This window comes from Calypte anna, chromosome 1 (genome assembly GCF_003957555.1).
Source record: "Calypte anna isolate BGI_N300 chromosome 1, bCalAnn1_v1.p, whole genome shotgun sequence".
Taxonomy (NCBI): Eukaryota; Metazoa; Chordata; class Aves; order Apodiformes; family Trochilidae; genus Calypte; species Calypte anna.
The window spans coordinates 131,495,782-131,515,235 of NC_044244.1; positions in this window are offsets into that span (position 1 = coordinate 131,495,782).

Here is a 19,454-nt window from a genome sequence, read left to right on the forward strand (position 1 = left end):
TATATATATACACATATTTTTATACATATATATACATATATATACATATTTTTATATATGTGTATATATATATATATTAGTACCTTGATTGCCTGGTTTGTCCAACAGAGTTCCTATGTCTTCAGTTTCTTCAGAGCTAACCTACAATTCACTAATTCTTTCCCTCCTTGACAGCCCATACAGCCTATCATCAGTAATGCAATTCACTCATATTTATTATGGCACCTAGGAGAAATCTTGGCAAGCTCCTCAAAAAGCTTCACTCTGTACGGAGGCAGGAGGAAAATGAGAGAGTGAATGGCATGCAGGGGCAAGCATGCAAATCCTCAGTGTGATTTTGGAAGCAGAATTCTGCCACAGCCTTCCCAAAGGCTGAGTGGTGGAGGAAGGAAGCTTCCTTACTGAATCACCCTGTTCCAAAAGCACATTGAAATACACATCCCCATAAATAAAGAATGGTGAGCTGAAACTCACTGCAATGGAAATAATGGATAAAGATTCACTTCCCTTTATCCTCCATAGGGGAGCATACCTAGAGGGTCAGCTACCACAGAACTGAGATCTGACTGCTCCAGGATCATTCAGGCTGCTGCAGTGTTGTGCTTCTTAATGAAAATACATACTTTCCTGATACTCCTTTTTCTCTATCTCATTTTTACATGAGGCAGAGCAAAAGGAAGAACAGTATTCTTGTACAGAAATAAAAACAAACTGTGCCAACAGCAGCAGCTGACCCAGGTCAACATTCAGGTACCCATGTCATCCCCGTGAGCCCCAGGATGGCAGGGCTGCCTGGGCTTCAGGGTTATGCCACAGTTCAGGCTGTTGTTTAGTATCACAAAACTACCTGAAACTAGATGCAGAATAAATGTGCAGCAGGCTGCAAAGCTAGGCACAAAAAGGACAAAATACCAAAAGGTATGAAGTAGAGCAAAGGAGACTGTACGAAAGGCAAGATAGTATTTAAAGGCTGTGTATTTTTGCATGACAATGATAGAAATTAGCTGTGAACAGCTACTGAGGAGTATTACTGTGATCTTTATCAAATGAAATAAATGGAGAAGTATTTCAAGCAGAAAAAGTTAGGAGGAAAAATCAGGCAAAGCCAACTTTAATTTTTCACTCACTTAGAAAGTTAAGACTGTGAAGCAGAAGCAACAGTCAGGCAGCCTCTGAATACCATCATGACAATACAGTAGAGCCAGGCATGGTTCTGGTCCTGTAAAGCAAACCTGTGTGAAGTTGTTTGGACTTGCAGGGGAAACATGATTGTGGAAAGGAAAATTTGAAAGCTATTTCTGTGTTGATTTGAGAAAAATAACAGAAAGAAACATGAAACATGAAATTACCACATTACCACAGGACTTTACACCACAGTAATGTGAGTTATCTGCTGACTGATGTGGACATGATCTTGCAGGTCTCAGCCCAATGGATTTACTCTATCAGAAAATCTCAAGGCCTCTCCAAGCATTCCTAATTCCCATCCTTTCAAGTCTGAGTCTGGGTCTTAGTTCTTCATTTGCACTGGAATTACTAGAGATGTCAAGAGAGTTGCTCCTCATTTAGTCCTGAGATCACAATCTCTCTAGAGGGATTTAGGAAGCCCATGAGCTGAGGAATGATAGGAAATTAATCAGCAAGCAGTTAACCTCTGTCTAAGCATGTCTCCCGAGGAGGGGTCAAGGCAAGGATAACTTTTAGCAATCTTTGCAGAAATAATGGTAAGCAGATATCAAGATGAGGAAGCAGGGTGATGAGAAACCCAAGATTTCTCAACCTCCCTCACAAAATGAATGTCTCCATTTAGAAGACTAAGAGTGGAAATCAAAAGTATTGGACAAAGAAGAACTTACCCAGCAGGAGCTTATCAGGTTTTGAAGCATTCAGTAGTGAAAAGGGTTGAAGCTGATAGCATCTGAGAGAGTCAAAACAGGCAGATACAGAGTGAGCATTGATGGAAATGCATTTCTGATGTATAACTGAATCAGAGGGAAGTATTTCTGGTTTGTTAGTCACAGTGACAGTAGTTGTAGGGGCTTAAACTCGAGTTTATACATTTAAACAGCTTTGGCTCCCCAAAAAAGGCCACAATCAGTCCAAGGGAAATCAGTTGGTTTTTTTTCAGGAGACAGAGAGATTTAGAAGATTTTTTTGAATGGCTACAATATTTTGGATGTTACATGAGACTGTTTTCTTCCATTCCGGTTTCTTATTTTCAGACAAAGAACATCTTTACTCTGTGCTATAACACCCAGAAATGCCACTAAGCATTTAAACGACCTTAACAGAATTTCCTGGATTTGAGGTATTTGGTTTGGAGAGGTTTGCAACACCCTGGCTATGTGTGTGTTTGCTCCCGCCCTGACTGACTGATATGTCCTTTCAACCCTCACCTAATTTTTGTCTTTTGGAACAAACAGGCAGTTTAATATGTCTGAGAGGAGGTTGTATGTCTAGCAGCAGGAGCTGTGGTGGCTTCTGAGAGGGAGGGAAGGCAGCCCGCAGCACCAGGGAGGTCACTCTGAACAATAAAAATACCTGAGAAGAAAAATGCAGCCCAGACCTCCTGGGAGTTGGTTTCTGGTCCTCTGTGTTTATTTCTGGGGTTACCAGGTCAAGAGTGCTGCTCCAAACTTGCAGTGCTGTGACTGAGGACCATGGTGAGGTTGGGGGACACAGCCTGAAGTCCTTCTCTGCATCTGATCCCCATGCTTGGGGCTGCCTGTCAATGAGATGCCTCTGACAGCCTGGCTCTGGCTGGCAGGAAACCTCAGGCAGAAGGATTTGGGTGGGATTTGGAGTGCCCAAACACATTGCAGAGTGCCAATGCTGTCATGAAGAAATAGCCCAGGTTTATTTGCAACAGGCAAATTTGGTGATAAAATTCAGTGGCTGGTAAAATTGCTACTGTGGTGGTTAGACATGAGGTGCATGTCCCCTTCACGTGATGGATTAACAAGAGCCAGGGCTATATGAGATGGGTTTTTGCTCATCAGAGTGGAAGATGAGGGAAATGTTTCAACTTACTTTAAAATAACAGAAAGAGAAGAAAACTTAGAGTTGCGATTTTGTTTTTTTCAGCTACCTTTCAGTTGAAATTTTGGGGGAAAAAAAACTGTGGGAAAAATTCCTCCAATTTGAGACAGTTCTAAATGTCAGCTGAGGCTTCAGCAGGCTTGGGGCAAGGTCTAAGCAAAATAATTTTCCACTTAAACCAGAGGCAACTGGGATTTTAATTTCAACTTAATTACACCAGTGTTGACAAGAAGGGCTTAAATGGCCTAAAAAAATAGTAAAGCCATCTTACTTCATGTCTGGCACCAGCAGTGTTTAAAACAAGACACTAAAAGTGCACCCAAAAAGTCAGCTACAACATAGACTGAGCACTGGAGGTGTGTGTTGCAAGGAGGGGAAGGGCTGGAGGAATGACACAGGTTTCCTCAACCCATGGGACAGACTCTTGCAACCTTCTTGTTAAAGAGTGCTTTCTTGTGGCACACCCTCTTAGGAGCTTGGGGGTCCTTCAAGAACACTCATTCCTCTTATTGATGCCCCAGTGTTGAGCAAAAGTACCATTTGTGTTTTCAGAGCTGAGGGAACAAATGAGAGGATGGAGGTAGAAATGGGCAAAAGGAGAGGGCTGATCCTGTGGCACCCTACAGACACACCAGCTGAGTGAATCCACTGCCCTTGAGAATGGGATCTGAAGTAGTAACATCTCTCTGGCAGGAAAAACAAAAGATCTTTCACTTCAGGGGAAAAAAGACAAGAAACTCCTGCAAAAGACCACCTGTTCATATACAAGAAATTCAGTGATGGAGATAAATCTTAGAGGATCAGAAAAAGGATTGATACGGCCACATTAGGTCTGCTGGGCTGACCTTCAGGGCTGATTATCTGACAACCTCATCATCTTCAGTTGCTTTGTGATAACAGGTTTGTTAGAGTCCTGCAGCTGAAGCCAGCTCTGCTAGTCAGGGAGAGATAGGAACTAGGAGGAGGTACTGGTTCTTTTTGCCATCCTGCAAATAGATAAGGAATTTTGTCCACTGAGCCATTGAATCAGCCAAAGTCACAAAGTCACAAAGGAAGAGGTGGCATATGGAGACACAGGAGAGCTTTTCAGTGTCCTGCTACAAAGGGAGGCTTAAAGGGGAGAGAAACCTCTCTTCTCAGAATCCATGTCTGAGAAGACACTAGCAAAAAGAGAACCAGGAGAGAACTGGGATTTTTTGCTAGAAACCATTTCAACAGAGAGAAACTGTGGAGACACAAAAATAAATTAATTCCTATCCACTAGAAAGGACTTCCAGATATGGGGAGAGGGAACTTTCCTCTCATTCCTCTCTTTGCCCATGTCTTTCCCATGTACATCTCCTAACTTGGTGGCAGATCATGGGAGGAGGGTGAGGAATGACTTTAAACATAAAGTCGTAGCAATGGTAAAGCTGAGAGAGCAAATCTCGAGTCCTTCAGCAGCTATGAACAACATCCCACCATCTTCCTGGGATCAGTTGTGCAAACTAGGAACTCTGTGCCTTCAGGGACCAATTTCCAGTACCTTTGACACTGGGTTGACAAAGGTTAGAGCTAAGAGTGTCTGGGTCTTTAAGCCATCCAGACCTTAACTCTTGTGGATATCAAGTAGGTTGAGCCTTGATGGCTCTGAGCTCACAATGGATTATCAGGAAATAATTACAAATACTCTTCTAAAGTAGGGGGGTTCTTTTCCCCCCATGCATTAATGATTTGTACTGTCAACCACAACCATAGCATGCCATGGAGCAAGACCTTTTGAGGGCCACACTTCAGAGATGGTGCTACACACAGAGACAACTCACAAGCTGATGCAGGTCAGATAAACTGGGTCCTATCCCATGCCCTGCAAAGCTGTTTCTGTTGCAGTTTCATAGATTTCATGCTTTGGTTTGCTCTCTGCATTCATTTCAGATGTATCAGGGCACACAAACAAAAGCATTCAAGGATGGATATCTTGGGCAGTGCAGGCATGATCTGAGGTGACCTGCAGTAGAGGTTCATCTTCCAACAGGACTTTACAGTTCAAACAGTACAAGTCATCCATGGCAGAGAATTGAGGTGCAGGGCTGCTATCTGAGCTCAGGATGTCAGTCTGGGTCAATCATTGCTAATATTAAAGGCTAAGATCTACAACAGAAAAAAAGACATAGGTTTCTAAAGGGGCCAGATAACCTAAGAAAATACTTCATCATTATAGTTATTTATTTTATTGCAGAGTAACAAGGCACCATCCTTACCTCCTCCATTACCACTAGCTATATATTACTGGACCTTTTTTCTGTCAAAATTACCTAAAAAACATTATCCATTGGGATAATTATCCATCAGGAATGTGGAGCTGAAAAGTTATACACAATACACAAGGGTCATAACCCCATATCTGGGCAACCCCACTCTTGCACCCTCAGGACAGCAGCTCTGATAGGAGTGTGTGTAAAAACATTCCAATTAACATTTCCTACATAAAAAACAGGTCTGTGTTATGTTTTTTTTCCTGAGCTGTGTATTCAGGTATACTCAATATGGCCACTCCTCCCCAAGCTTTATTGTAATAATGATAATAATATAAATACTCTTCAGGTTGTGATACAGCATTCCAAGTTAGGGGGTGTTGTTAAGAACAACATCAGACTGCTGTCTGGCCACAAGAGCAGATTTACCAGGCCTCAAAATACAATGTTAACAAACCACCTTCTATTAAAAGCAATGGTGGGAAGCCACCTGAATGCACTGGCAGCTCAGCACCTGTCTGAGTGAGTGTCACCATTTCTGTCTGAGGAAGAAGACACAAGCAGATAGAGAAGAGCTGCTCTAGCAGTGACCAAACCCTACCTGACTGTAGGGTTTTCATCCCATAAATAATTGCTTTCATCCCATAAATAATTTTTTCATGGAAATTTTCTTTCATTTGGACTCCAGTTACACTAACCTAGTCTTCTCTAACCACTTCCACCCTATCAGGAAAAAAACCCCTCACTGCCTCTTATAAACAAATCAAATCTTACACAAGACTTAAAGCTGAAGACTATCCTGTTCAACAATTGGCTTTTCCATGGATTAGGATGTTCCCAGCTGTCAGGTTTTGATGTAAAAACAAAGTTGATTTTTCTTATTATTATATACCTCCATATCAGTTCTACCTGCAGTAATTACGGCAATGGCAACCAATCAATTTATAGTAATAAAGCACAGTAATAAATCTCACTTACAGGACCATATGGACACATTTTCCACAACACACTGTTGCTGTTAGCTTTTTTTGAGTGAATAGCTGTGTAACCAAGATAGAAGTTCCTTCAGTTTGTGGGTGTGATGAGAACCATCAGCTACAGATTTAGACACTGCTATAAGCATATGACATATTTCCAGTCCTAAAATGATTCTCAGGTCCTCATATCAGGCTGCAGGGTTAGGCAGTTGTTTTTTTGTTTTCTGCTCCATACTGAAATGAAACTCACACAAGGTAGGTGCAGTGACTTAAGCAACCTGGTTATTTAGTCATGTAAGAATAATCTGGGGAAAAGAGGTTATGGTGAATTCAAACAATTGGTGGTTTATAGGAAGGATAACTTGTTAACTAGGGGATTTATTTATTTTTTGTTTTGTTTTTTCTTTTGTGTGTGTGTTTTGTTGGTAATTTTTTAAAGGAAATGAGATTTTCAAATCTATTTTTCCTCTTATTTCCTTACCCCCAGCACTTTTTAAGCCATGAGCTGTGTTCAAACAGAATTTTATCAGCCATAGCATGGAGTTCTTGAAAAAAAGCATTTATTTAATGTTTTTACACTTTGATTAACAGGCCCTTGAATTTTGGGCCAAATTCAGAGGGGTGGGTACTTCCAGTCTCCCATGGAAGTCACATGGTTGGACAGAGAAGGCAGAAAGTTCATGAAAGTTCATTTTCTGTTTCGTCCTTCTGCCAGAGCTAGAGGGGGCTGATTGCCTTGCAGACAGCCCTACACCATAGGGTGTGCTTGCTGCTGGGACCCTGTCTAGAAAGAGGTCCCTGTGATTCATCTCTAAACATCTACCTTACAGGCCATTGCACATGAGATCCTGCTGTCATCTCCTCTTGTACCTGTGCTTCAGCACCAAGTGGAACAAGACTCAGGGGTCTTTTCTCAGGGGTGACTAACAACAGGACACGGGGCAATGGTTATAAACTGGAGCATGGGAGGTTTTGTAGAAATATAAGGAAGAATATTTTCACTGTGAGGGTGACAGAGCACTGGCACAGGCTGCCCAGGGAGGTTGTGGAGTCTCCTTCCCTGGAGATATTCAAAGCCCACCTGGATGTGTTCCTGTGTGACCTGCTGTAGGTGACCCTGCTCTGGCAATGGGGTTGGACTTGATAATCTTTCAAGGTCTCTTCCAACCCCTAACTTTCTGTGCTTCTATGATTCTAAGACTCAAGCAGCCCAGCCCATTCCAGAGCTGCCCGTCTTTGGCAGGAGATTGGACTGGAGACCCCACTGAGAGTCCTTCCATCCTGAGCTGTGCTGTGAGCCTGCCACCATATCTCAGAACAGGAGACAGGACCAGACAAACGAAGAATTAGAAGGAGAATAACACAGATAAACCCAAACAGTCCTGGGCCCATGGGGCATACACCTTGAGTAACCTGATTTTTAGATTGGGTTTCTTTTTAGCAGATATGGTATATGCAGACATACTGTTGTATACCTGGCTCTCCTCCCATCATATCTGCTCTTTCTTCCCAGTAATTTTTTAATACAAACCGAGTTCCTTCTCAGGTAAACAGAGAGGAAAGTGGACATCTTGCATGCTGTTCATGTAACATATTCAAGATCAGCTCAAACAGACACATAGAAACAGACACATACTGCTACCAAAGTTCACCAGCTCCCAGAAGCCCTTCCTAAGGGCACCACTTTAGTAAAGACATTACAGGTACCTTTACTTTTTCAGTGGAATAACTGTGGTGTCCAACCTCACTTTTCTTCCTGCTGCACGTCCCTTTCCTTTTCATTGCTGATCACCTCAACAAAGAAACTCAAGTCATCCTTCAAAATATCTTTCCATAGTACAATTGACCAAAGGATGCAAAAAGGTTTGCTTCATACATGTAAGCTTGCTCCCTTCCAAACCTGCTTTATCCCACTAGATCCTGTGATCTGCAAACACTCCAACCACAGCCTTGGAGCTGTTTCTCAGCTCTGGGGTTGAGGTGCAGTAGGGTTGTGTTCCAGACCCATGACAAGGTGAGATCCATCCATGCAAAATTATCTCTGTACATCTTATTGCTGTACAAGAAGCTTGAGCATGTCCCCTAATCTGAACAACCAGGAGAGGAGAGCCTGTACGTCAGGGCAGAGACAGCCAAAGACATTGAAAGATTTTTGCCCATTATGAGAAATTTAATTTTTCCCAGTATGATAAATTTAAAATGGTCACCCATGATGGCTCACAGTGGCACTGTAAGATGTGGAGGGAAACAAGACATCAAGGTACCACCAAGATGATCACAGGTGAGAGCAGGGGATTGGAGAGTGAGTGGAGAGCTAAAAATGAAATATGGTTCTACTGACATGCTATTCCCATTTTACCCACCAAGTGGACCTCTGAGGAGGGAAAGTGCTGCTGCTGTGTTCCTACAACTGCAGCTTGAATGCAGATTGTGAGATCATTATTTAAAACTATGACATCGCTGTAGGGCTGGGCAAAAGGGAAAACAGTGGTCATAAAATGATACAAATATTTCTGAAAACGTATCTGTAATGCATCAAAATACTTGAATCTTTCTTCACCTAGCAGTACTGAGCTTCCTCATTTCTAAAATGAAAGCAAGCTTAAAATCCCCTGAATTATTTCAGGCTTGCAGCTGTTAGCTTGAGACTGAGAAATGCAAGTCCCTTTACTCTTACAGTCTTAACTCCCTTTGCTTTCACAGACAGGGCTTAGGAGAGGTAATTCTACAGGAAACATAGGTTACAGCTGAATAAGCACACTTATGCAGCTGCCTATGTTCTCTTTCATTGCCTTGCTTACCAGAGCATGACTCCCTAGACAACCAAGACCACAGATGTGCTTGTGTGAAAACACTTGTGGTACAACAGAAGAATTGTTAACTTCCAACTCACCTTTGCTCAGTCATTGGCTATGGGTCCTGTTTATCACCAAGACTCGCCTGGATAACAAGCATTGGTGGTCAGGATGTGGTTCTTCCCTCAGTTCCTCCAGAGTGGGCTTTCTACCCATGCTTTGAAAGGAGAGCTGACCAACAGTGGTGCAAACAGACAGAGGCACTTACAGAACCAACCCAGTGGCAGAAGTCCCCAGCTTGCACAAGGCCTTGGCATGATAATCACAGTTAAACTGAAGCATTGGTGCAATCTCCAGGTATTATTTAATCTGACACCTTGGGCAAAATGTCAGGCTGCTGTCTTGCAAAAGTGCAGAGTGATGTCAAGGGCCATAAAAATTTCTTACACAAGCTTTCTCAACTCAAGCTCAGAAAAACACAAGTAGAAATGTGACTCACATATTCTGACAGAGCAGCTGAGTCTCAGCCTCCACTTCCAGCAGCGCATGAGCAGGCTTGTCCCTGCATATTACTGTCCCTCCTGTCTTAACTAGGCACAGGTTTCCTCCCAAAACAAAAGCTAACAGTTGTGCTTGTTACAGGAGAAACAACCATGGAAGAGCCTGTTTCTTACTCTACTCTTCTTTAAAATTCATCTCCAAGGGCTAGACAATGGGCAACAAGCACATCTTCTCTTTGAAATGTGCAGACTGACAGAAGTCCAAACTAAACATAGATTCATATATTTTCCCACAGTTACTCTCTGGAGAGTTTCTTAAAATACACACAATGCCCCCCACAAAATTGTGTGTCCAGCTGCCACCAGGGAAATGGAGAAAAATACAGATATTTCCAAAACAGAAAATTCCCAAGCAATTAGTCCTTGTATGGGCAGACAGCAAAGGAAAGCTTCTCACACCAGGGCAGCCAAAGTTCACATGGTCGTCTCCCACTGTCATCACTCCCTACACAGACAGTTTCCATTTTCCCGAGGGTATTATGCTCTTTAGCATCATTTTGATTGCTTCACCCATCAGATCTTGGCATCACCTGGAGTTTCATCTGAGGAAAACCTAGCAGGCACCTAGAAGTCTTTCCCACCAAAGGATCAGAGCCAGAGGGCAGAGGCTGCTGTGGAGAGAAGTTTTGGAGAGCAAGTCACCCCATCCCAAACAAAAACCAGACAAACCAGAGGGCAGAAATGCCCCTTTCTCTCTGCCAGGCTCCTCCAATACTTATGGCAACTAGCTCCCTGACAAGCAGTCTCCAGGAGAGAAGCAACTCTAATTAGAGCTAATTGGTCAAAGTTGCTTTAGAGAGTTGAGAGGAAGAGGTTTGCTGACAGCAGGCCAACACTTCATGAACAGTCATGACTGATGGTTCATGTTGGATTGACATCTCAGTGCTACAGCAATACAAAACAGGTTTAAATCAGGCATGGGCATGCAGTTCACCATCAGCCAGAGCATCTGACAGAGATGTTGTACATGCTTTTTCTACACATGTGGCTTTATGCCAGCCACAGAAGGACACAAAGGCAATACCTGGTCCGTCACAGAGCCTGCTGGTATAAGAGAAACCACCCACCTTTTCTGGCATGTTTGGAACATCTGATTAAGGAGTGTTATTTTTTTTAGGAAACCAACACTGTGTGTCATTATGCCTGAGAACGTGAATTGGTTGTAAAGTGACATTATTAGATTTATTGTGGCATCAGAATATGGCTCCATCATAAACCCGTTCTGCCTCAGGTCATGTCTCATGTGTATCATCTGCTTTCAAGACTATCAAATTCAACATTTAAAAGGAGTTTCAGTAGGAAAGGATGACACCAACAGAGGTCAGTGCATCACCATAACTCAGTCTCTTCTAGTCTCATCTGGTAAAAACAGGTCACCTTGTAGATCATTTTTTTAAAATGTGGAAAGTGCTCTAAGAAACATCCTTTAAGAGAAATCATCCTAGTCACTAGCTCATCCTAAGAATGGTAGTAGAAGAGGAATGAACAACAAAACTCCTTAGTTTTAAAGGAAAAGAAAGAACATAACATTTTTTGACATTTCTCCCTCCTCCGCTCCTTAACCACATACGAACTTTCAAAGCAGATGCTGAGAATAGATAAAGACTTTATAAAACCACCCTACATAGTTTTAATTAATAGAAAGGTCACTAATGTGGCAGGAAATGGATCCTATGATCTGTGGCTCACCCTAAGATACTGCCTTCACATCAAGAAGCAACTGTACATGGAAATGTGCAATTGAAATGTATAAAGTAATTTGTTAAAGTAAACAAGAAGTTTACCTTCTGGCCAACTGAGAAATCCTTAGTGACAGATTGTAAAAAAATAGCAACTCTTTCTCGGTGACCTGACCCTCAGGGAAAATCAAGAGCAAATTCCTAGGATAGCCACCTTGGAACCACCACGGCAACCTCAATGCCTGAATGCTGAGCAGAGATCACCTACATGGAAGAAGTGGAAAGGACACACTCAGAGCTGACTCATGTTACTCCCACTCACTCTTATGAAAGTGGGAGCAAACAGACCTCATTGGCATTGGCACTGAGTGGGAGGAGGATGGAGCAACAGCAACAGCAGCCAGAGGAGGAAAGATGGAGACTACAGGGCTTGCTATCAGCTTTCCTGGGCATTAATTTTTGCTTTTCCTTCTCTCAGGAGTTACTCCCACTGGTTCCCATTACCAACCCCTATTGCAGTTCCCACGTCTCCAAAACCCACCAGGTGTTGTTAGTGGAGTAGAAGGTGGCAGGTGGGGATTTCCTGGGGCTCTCCAAATCTTCTAAAGATTAGCAATGCTGTTTGTGCCTCAGTTACCCAAGAGCAGAGATTATAGCACTGATCTCTCTTTCCAGCTCTTCCAGACAGACAGTCTTTGTGTTTCTGTACCAAGTTTTCCCAACTGAGTATCAGCTGCCCGTGATGTCCTTTATACCTCACTCTCATGCAAACAGTATACTGAACATAACATACTGCCAAGAGGCTAATTAATCACAAAAAACAAAGCTCCTGTTAAATGAGGGGAATCAAATTGAGCAATGCCAGTCTCCAACATCCCTTAAATGAGAGGTGCCAGCCTGCTTAAGCCTCCTCTTGGGAACAGAGCTTAAAGAAGATCTCTGAGCACTGAGAAGGTAGAAGCACTGGTGAGGCTGCACCTCAAATACTGTGTTTGGTTTTGGGTCCTTCATTACCAGAAGGGCAATGAAGCTGGTGAAAGGTCTGGAGAACAAGTCTTAAAAGGAGTGTCTGAGGGAACTGGGGTTGTTTAGCATGGAGAAAAGGAGGCTATGGGGAGACCTTATTACTCTCTTCAACTACCTGAAAGTAGGTTGTAGTGGGGTGGGTGCTGGTCTCTTTTCTCAGGTAACAAGTGATAGGATGAGAGGTGTCACAGTTTAACACTGGCCCTGCAATTAAACCGAGTAACAGATGCTCTCTATTAATCTCTCTCTCCTCCCTGATAAAGAAAGGAGAGAGAATAAGGGAGAGAGACTTATGGGTTGGAAACTAAACTACACAGCTTTAATGAAACAGTAATGATAAATAGGAAAAATTACTAAATATATACAAATATACAGGAAAACTGATACCACGTTCCTTCCCCCATCTTCCCCCAATAACTCTCACGTTACCACTGAGGCTGCAGGGCAGCCCTGGGAAAGTCCAGGCTGGAATCCTGGGGTCAGCAGCAGTCAGGAACTGGAGGCAGGAACACACAGATATGGGCTGGCACGGATCAGGACCACAGGCAGAGGAATGGATGGAATCCTCCCAGGATGCTGAAGCAAACAGGGAACGGGTGAAGAAAGGGAAGCAGGAAGTGCAGCAAGCTGGAAGCAGAAAGGGGTTTGACCCTTGTGATTCCTCAGATTTATACTGAGTATGATGTGTATGGGATGGAATACTCTGTTTGGTCAGTTCTGGCTTTTATCTTGTCCATTCCTCCCCAAAGGAGGGCTGCAGATGCGACCTTTTTACTCCTTCTCTCCCTCTAGAGGGCAAAATGTTCCTCAGAGCTGAGCAGTGTCCTTGGCTCTGCACACCGGTCTCTGGCTGAAACTATAAACATCGAGTGTTATCAGTCCCAAAAGCAGACATTGTCTGAGAAACTTGCTGTTGATTTCAGCAAGTGCAGCTACTTACAAGAGACTTAGCTGAAAGCAAAAGTACAAGACAGAAAATCACCTTTATCCTGACCCAAAGCAGGAAAAGAGGGAAGAGCCTCAAGTTGTGTCAGGGGAGGCTTACATTGGATATTAGAAAAAAATTCTTCATCAAAAGGGTTGTGAAGCACTGGAACAGGTTGCCCAGGAAAGTGGTAAAGTCACTACCCCTGTAGGTATTTAAAAGATGTGTAGATATGGTACTTAACGACATGGTTAATGGTGGACTTGACAATATGCTACATTAACAGTGGGACTCAGTGATCTTAAAGGTATTTTCCAACCTAACTGTTTCTTTCAACACTGTCACTAAGCCTCACTGCCCAAAGACAAAAGCCCACACCATTACTCAGTGATCTCCCAGGTAATTCCAATTTTTTGACCAATGCACCTACATTTGACAGAGGAGTTCAAGACACTGGGACATTAAGGTGGGATTCAGCTCATCCAATTCCACATCTATCAGCACTGTAGATGTCTGCTGATGCCTGCACTACCCAGGTAAGACTTCTTTTGCAATCAAAAGAAGTAAATAATTAAAAGGTACAATTCAATAGCCTCCAGTAGACAACTAAAGTCGTTCTGCTGAGTTTCACTCTAGAGCTGCCTGTTTCTCCCCTCCACACAGTGTAGAATTTGTTGGTTTCAAAGCAATAACCTTTCACCAAAGAGTACAAATGAGATGTTTGGAGAAGGGCAAAGAACCCTGGCCCAAACAGGAGTCTGGCAGAAGGGACAAATGCACACAGCTGTGCCTAATCATCCCAGGAGCACTGCCTGAAAGACACAATTCCAGATCCAAAGTTGTTCCAGGACAGCAAAAATACAACCTTCCCTAAGCCAAGGTAATATAGTAAGGTTTGTCCATGGTATTCTATGATTTCTTTCTTAGCAGAAGGAATATTTTATGCTGAATCACTCAAAAAACCCCACTGTCCCCAAAACCACTGATGCTATGGTATCATCTCAAGTTCTCCATGTTTTTCACTCATTTTCTCCATAGCAATATCCCAGGTCACATGGAGTTTACATCTTCTGGAGAAGTTTACAGATCCTTAGAGAAGGTAGGTGCCTTTTCGAGCCTTTCTGTACATGCATTGAAAAGGTAATTTTATGCCCTGTTTCCAGTGGTTGTGGCTGTATTGGCTTTCCTGAGTTCCCATCACATGGGCAAGTCCAAACTGCTCCAAAGAAGCATGTGCCAGTGATGGGGCAGGAGAGGATAGAAAGAAGGCTGAAAAGGTACAGGTACAAAGAACAGCATAAAGCAAGAATAGCAAAAGTCAGTCTGCCCTTTCCCTGACACACAGCGTCTGCCAAGGCATTCAGGAGATAACTCAAAACCCACGCATAGGCCTTTACAAATTGGGAAGAGGAGGAGGATAAAGGCCACTGTTTAGGCTTTCTATCAGGAACTGGTAGTTCCTGAGACATGGAAAGCTCCTGGGTCCATAAACACCCACATTTTCCCAGAGAAAATTTAAATACTCTCACAGCAGAGAATGCTTCCCAAGATGTCCAACATCCCAAAACAGAAAGCAGCCCAGCACCACAAAATACAGGCAGGGCTCCCCTTACCTGCTCCACACCAACCTTACACTCCTTGGCTTTCTTGTAGCCCACCTCTCACTGCTCCAAACTCTTAAAGGGACCACGTCACCCCAATAGTGTTGATGCAGGGATACCTCCAGTCCCACACCCTGCACTGACACTCCTCACCACATTAGATACAAAGGGTCCATTGCAAAGCAGCCCAGATACTTGTGTCTGAGGTGACTTTAGAAAGGGGAAAGGTCTTTGCAAAAAGTGTGGCAGGTCAACTTTTTGCCTATCACACCTTCCCTCTGGATGCAAGAAGCTATCAACAGGCAAGGAAAGCCTTGCAGAGGATGGAGCAACCATCTTCAGTTTCCTGTAAGTGTACAGTTTTTCTAGTTAAAATTTTAATTCCAAATTATGAAGCCCACTTTCATGTCACCTGCCTTTTCCCACACCTGCCGAGACAGCGTTCTTCCTCTCTCTGCACCACCACATGTCTCTTCATCATCATCTCATATCCCATGTTAAGTATCACCTCTGATAGCTCTTTTCCTTTCATCTTAAAATCCTTCCAGTGTATCAGTGCTGTGATATCAATATGTTCCAGGAGTGATATCAATACTTGACAGAGTATCCACCCATATCTTCTCTTCCCTAATGCAAATCAAGTCCTGGTAGGCAGAGTGTCAAACACTTTCTCAAAAGAAGCTGAATGAGAATGAAGGTCTTACACCTTCTCAGAGGTTAACTCTGCCTGCAGTTACATCTTGTGTGAGTCTGATTTTGGTGCAGGAGAAGAGCCTGACATCAACACCAACTGTTCCTTCAACTTCTGGGTTGCTGGTACTGCAACAACCAGCACAAAGAAGCTCAATGAATCTTTAAGAAGATCAAGCAATCTACTATCTAGACAAAACAAATCAACCTATAGCTATTTCCACCCTTCAGCCATTCTTTATAGGACATCCAGTTCCTGGCCATACACCTCCTAAGGATGTGCCTCTTGCTTCTGCAGCCATTTTCCCTGTCAGGCCCTCGTAGGTCACCCAGTAGCCTTGTTAGCAGTCCATAGTGCGAGTGGCTTCTTGTTTTCCAATAATAAATTGGATTTATTATTTCCATAATTATTTCCATGTTTTCTCCATGTGAACAGAGGACAGAACAGGGGAACAGAGGATCAAAGTTCAATCTCTGTCCTTTGTAGGCGCTGCATTATTACCCCCTCAAATCTCAATCCACACTGACACAGAGAGATAACGGAAAGAAGGCAGCAGATGTTTGTGTTTTATGCTGATATGGATATGGAGCATGATAGGCTCAAGGTAAAATAAACAAAATATACAAAGCCAAGTCATTTCAGGAGGGCAGCTATCTCTTTGTTGTGCCAGGGGCCTATTTAACCACAGCAGATCGCCAACTTTTCATTTAGTCAGCTGCTTTTTGTCTGACCCTCTCTCATTAGCAGAGAATATTGTTAAAAAGTAAATAATGAGAACAATAAATAGATAAACAAATATTGATAGAGAAATTATTATCACAGAATGGCTTGGGTTGGAAGGGATCAGATTGCTCAAAGCCCCATCCTACCTGGCCTTGAACATTTCCAAGGAGAGGGCAGCCACAACTTCCCAGGGCAACCCATGTCAGTGTCTCACCACCCTTACATAAAATAATTTCTTCCTAATATGTAATCTAAATCTACCCTCTTTCAGTTTGAAATCATTCCCCCCTCATCCTATCACTACAACCCCTTGTAAAAAGTCTCTTCCCAGCTTTTCTATAGACCTTCAGGTACTGGAATGCTGCTACAAGGTCTTTCCGGTGCCGTCTCTTCTCCAGGTTGAACAACCCAAACTTTTTCAACCTGTCTTCATAAGAGAGGTCCTCCTGCTCTCTGATAATTTTCATGACCCTGTCTCCTGATCCAGGATTAAGAAATGTTTTCATGTCTTCTTTGCTGCCCAGAATCCTACATACAAGAGTAAAGGCCAGTGGGGCAAACCCTATATCCCTGTATTTGCCAATTCCAAGCCTGTGACAGCAGATGGGTGAGGCAGCAGTGCCAGCATAGTCATGATGTTTAACCAGCTTCACTCACATGCCAGCTGCACTTATGAATATTTGCAGACCCTCAGTTTAGATTTAAGAGGTTTTCTCAAAGACATGTCTATCCAGGAAGGCACGAAAAGATAGTCAGGTTGTCCCCCAGTGGCTAGAAAACACAAGGATGAAAGTCTTCCCAGTTGAAAGCCTGTTCCAAACACACACAAAAGAATGAAAGAGAAGTAAGGTTTATCCAGTCTGGGATAGGTTAAACATACATTAAATATAGTAAACACTTAGAAAAGCTTACAAAAGGCAGGATGTACAGAGCAATCCCTTACAAGAGAAGCCAGATCCCATCAGTTACTATCTTTTTGACAAGCTGCTTAATGGTCTTTCCTGTAAGCCATACTGGGGAGATACCCCACTGACAGGTTAACTCTAGGCAGATAGCAGGCTTCCTGCTGTGCTTCTCTCCTGGGGGGTTGACCCACTGCAACTTGTGTCTTCAGTCACCTTGTAACCATCTCAGAGCCTCCCCAAGGGCTACAGATAAAGTATTGTTCCCTACATGCACAAGAGGAATGACCCCAGTCTCACACCACCTTCCTTCACCCCCTTGTCCTGCTCAGAGCAAAGGGTCTTTGCTTTAGTTTGGCTAACAAGGCTGGAGCAAATTCCCACTATGGTTTTCAATCAATGCTATGTAAGTTCTGAAATCTGAAGAGAAGTGGAGGGACTTTGTTCAACAGGGAGAAATTAATCCTCAAACTCTTCCTTAGCCTGGGAAGCTGTGCCATGATGAGAGATATCCCAAAGCACACGGCCCCTGGAATATGAGGGAAGTGTGCACAGATACCTCCCTTTAGAGATGGAGGGAAGGAGTGTCTGGAGAATTAAAAACCAGTGAGCATCGCTTGCATTCCTGGGAAAGCTCTAGAAAAAGAATTGTGAGGGCATAAAGGATTTCTCAAGACCAAATTGTTTCCAAACAATCTACTTTCCTTTTCTGACTGAGAAGCTAGTGGTTAAGCAATTTTGCAAATACTTGGGTATTTTTTTGTAAATAAGGTATCTGCACACACTTCCTAACTTGTTTTTTAATTAAAGGTTAGGACACTTGACTTACCTCCAAACATCCTGCCTTCACATTCCTCTCTAAACTGGGTAAACAGGAAATCTTGCATAATTGTCACTGTTTCTCATACCAGTTTGGCAGTGACATGTTGCCAGAGGGCATTTAACACCTTTGCTTTTAAGAAGCCACAGCAGTTTAATTACTATTGGAATTATGACTAGGGGGAAAAACAACAGCCTGGCTATTGAGCAAACATTCGAGTGAGCTGAATGTTTTATTTCTCAACTGAGTTTTCTTTGTGCAGGTCTTTGAACTCACCTTCCTGATTCCAGGGCAAGGTAGGAGTGAAGTAGAGCAATGGGCCAAGAGCCTCTGTCCTGTTTTACCAATTATCAAGTCAAGTAGCACAGGAACAAAGTGCTTACTAATGACCTAAATTAAAAATCTATATTAAGTTTCTGAAAAGTACCCAATGTGGGTTTTACAGCAGGCTTCATGTTAACTGCATTGAATCAATGCACTTCCAAAAAACCTGCTCAGTGCCCAGTATATTCAATAGAATAAAGCTCTCTTCTACAACCCTTAGTTCTCAGATTTCTTTCTGGGCTCTGGCCCAGTTCAATGGGAGGGCTCAAAATATACCATCTACTTCTCCTAAGTCACATCCCCCTTCAAAATGTGTAGGACATAGCCCTGAGATTTTTGGCTCGACTTGCCCTCCCTTTGGGCAGAGCACAGAACCACTACTCCTGTTTATCAGCAAGCCAGAAGGCTACCATGTCAGAGAGTTGGCCAATATGGATGTTTTAAAAGGAATAAATCAAGCTGTGTTCTTTTAAGTGCTAGGAGGTGCCCCTTGCTAGGAAAAGGATGATAGTTCTGGAGAACACTGCTAATTCTAGGGGTGATCTGCATATAGCCCCATGGAAACTGTGTTTAACATTACTGAATGGCTAACTGGGTTCCTCTGCTTCTCCATGCATGTGGGAGATTATCCTTCTGAGGAATCAAGTTCTTATTCCCTGCTTATCGTGCCTGAGGGCTAGCCCAAGGTTTTGAAAAATAGTGGTAGAAAGGCCAAATACCTTGAGAAAGACACTGAAACATCTGATCTGGTAAATGATGAGTATTATTGATTTTTTGTAACATCACAAAGTGTCAGCATTAAGGATCAGAAAATGTATTATGTGCTGTATGTCTTTCCAGGCAGTAAAAAGGCAGCAAATTCAATGCAAAGTCTAGTTTCCTATAGATATCTACCAGTCTCAAGCATTCCCAGACAATGGAAGGATCACAATGGTTCAGTAAATCCAGCACAGTGCTGAGCTTTAAAAAATACACCTTGAGACTGTGTTTTCTGCAGCACTGTGTTATAATCAGGTTCTGCTTACCAGAAGTCATTAAGTTATGGGAGGCAAGGATAGGCTTGTCAGGGCCTAAGGTTGCATAAAACAAAGAAAGATGGAGAGACCTCCTCCACATCACTCTGTTTTCACACAGGCTCATTTTCCAAAGTGCATTTTA